The sequence below is a fragment of the Podarcis melisellensis genome (assembly GCF_964234715.1).
Source record: "Podarcis melisellensis genome assembly, chromosome: W".
Taxonomy (NCBI): domain Eukaryota; kingdom Metazoa; phylum Chordata; class Lepidosauria; order Squamata; family Lacertidae; genus Podarcis; species Podarcis melisellensis.
The window spans coordinates 20959666-20962300 of NC_138535.1; the positions used below are offsets into that span (position 1 = coordinate 20959666).

The 2635-nt window shown below is 48.9% G+C and overlaps 1 pseudogene across 1 annotated transcript; it reads right to left on the reverse strand.

The window, feature by feature from the left end:
• Positions 1–993: 993 nt before the first annotated feature.
• LOC309361121 (zinc finger and BTB domain-containing protein 26 pseudogene) lies at positions 994–2365 on the reverse strand (annotated as a pseudogene). Its single transcript has one exon. The product of its transcript is annotated as a zinc finger and BTB domain-containing protein 26 pseudogene (transcript).
• Between the last annotated feature and the right edge of the window lie 270 nt (positions 2366–2635).

Consider the following 2635-nt stretch of genomic DNA (forward strand, 5'->3'; position numbering starts at 1 on the left):
CCTGAGCAAAGACACAGAGGCAAGCACCACATTCTGCAGCAAAGGCAAGAGGCAGCTCAGCCACTGCGCCAGGCAAACCATCCCAATTTTTACCCTCCCAAATCAGCAGCCTTCACCCATTTTAAATCAGGAAACGGAATTCACTCACAACAGTCAAACACAGTTAGGGAAGGTGGTCACGTGTGGGTAAGAACAGAATGCAAGTATCCTCTGTCTCTGTCTCTCTCAGACACAGATGGACTAACAAATATTAAGAGTGTATAATTATCCAGTGCTCCCCCCCCATAATAACTCCGTTTCTCTGCACCCCCAAGCTGAAAAATGTATCCGTCATGAGGTGTGTCTGTATTTATTCCCTCAGCCCACAAACGGACAATTGCTTCCTGGAGACACAATTCAACTGCCCTTCCAAAAATAAAATAAAATAAAAGGGGGGGTCATTCAGTGTCACCTTCTCTAAATATCAAAGAAGGCAGCCCTATGTCAACTCTGTTCTTTTCATCAGCCTGGATCAGGTATAGGCAAACCCGGCCCTCCAGATGTCTTGGGACTACAACTCTCATGATCCCTAGCTAACAGGACCAGTGGTCAGGGATGATTGGAATTGTAGTCCCAAAAATCTGGAGGGCTGAGTTTGCCTATGCCTGGCCTAGATAATTCCGTTGGTTAGTGCATGGTGCTGATAACGCCAAGGTTGCAGGTTCATGCCCCCTATGGGACAGCTGCATATTCCTGCATTGCAGGGGGTTGGACTAGATGGCTCTCAGCGTCTCTTCCAACTCTACAATTCTATGATCATAGCGACAAAGATGCTTGGAGTCACCAAACACATAAAACCACTCTAGAGCAGAAGACCAGGCTACAGTTTTTGGGCCAGCCCCTGCAGCTCATCCAGAGGAGGCCTCTGGCTTGATGCCTGAGTTCAAAGCCCAAAGCAGCTCTTCATAGCTCTTCCAGCCCTGATGTGTGCGAAGAAGTGCTGTGGCACACATTTCAATTCACACAAGTGCTTCTGCTATGCAAACTAAGCTCCATCTGTGCCAGCTTCCCAGCATTCAGCACTTGGCTGGCATTGGCTTGCTGGCAGCTTTTCGAGTCTATCCCTGAGCTGCAGCTGAAGGAATCAAAACACACAGCAATGTCCTAAATGTTCCTCTCATTGGCATTGTCGAAGCTGTTCTTGCCGTGGAACTGCTTGAGGTGTTTTCTCAGGACAGGCTTGTGGGTGAAGACCATATCACAATAGTTGCACTTATGGGGTTTGTCTCCGTTGTGAAGGTTGAGGTGGTCCTGCAAGGAGCACTTCTGCGAGAAGGTCTTCCCGCAGATCTTGCACTGGAAGGGTTTGATGCCTGTGTGGACTTGCATGTGTCGGTGGAGGTTGCCCTTCTGTGTGAAGGTCTTGCTGCACAGCAGGCACATGAAGAGCTTGTGCATCTTTAAGTGGTTGGCATAGTTCTCCAGGTGCCGGAAGACACATGTGCATTTGGGGCACTGGTGATGCCACTGGAGACCTATGTCCACCCCCTGGTTGCTAGGGCCAAACATGTCTTTTGAGAGAGCGTAGTTATGGAGCTGGCCCTGCTCCAGGTCCCCAACTCGGTTCTCCACTGTGGAATTGACGAGGGAGTGCTGGGGCTCTGATGAGTGAAGGCTGCTCTGCTGCTCTGAGGAAATGAACTGGTCCTGGTCCTTCTTGCTTCTGACCTCTGCAACCTCCCCAATGGACTCCACCTTCACAATCTGGATGTCACTGTCACTCATGTCCAGGCTGTCTTGAGAAGGTTGGATGCATGGAGAATCTAGCTGAATCGAGTCGTCTTCCTTCTCTTCTTCCTCCTCTCCTGCCCATGGGACCTCCTTTGGCTCTGAAGAGTCTGTCTGCTGTTGCTGCTGCTCTCCTTCCTCTTGGCTCTCAAGCTGCTGTTTGGTCTGGATGAACTTCCACAGGGCCTGTGTGCAGCGCTCCACAATGTGGTTCATCTGAAGAAAGCTAGCTGCTGTCAAGTAACTCACCAGCTCCATCACAGGAAACTCCAGAACGCCGCTGTAGCAGGACAGAAGCAGCTGCCTCCCTACATCTGAGCTCTGCAGGATGGAAATTTTCACCTCCTTGGAGTCATTCAGCAGGAACTGATCCCTTAGGAAAGGGGAGCCAGCAGCAAAGACAATCTTGTGGCCCTGAACCTCAAGATCATCAATGCAGACCGTGATATCGCAAAACTTCTTCTCTTCCCTCAGCTTGTCCATTTTTTGCAGCATTGAGTCGCCATAGTTGTCAAAGTGGAAGTGGAGACTATCAGTTCTCTTGATCATGTTGACAAACCTGAAGGGTGCAAGTGGATGGAGACAGTGAATGCCACAAAAATAATTTCAAGACTGTACCAGCTTCAAACCAAAAAAGCTTCAGACATTGGAAATACAATGGCGATCTAAGACACCTGACACTTTCTTTGCCTCTACCTCTAGTCAGAAATAATCACACCATCACAATAATTACTGTCCCCCCCCCCCTTCCCTGCCTAGTCCAAAGCCAATTTTGCTGAAAGAAGAAATGAATGGGCCATGGAAATCATATTAACTGTTGGAAAGTACCTCAGAAATTAGATGATTTGCAGTGCAACCCTGAATGCAT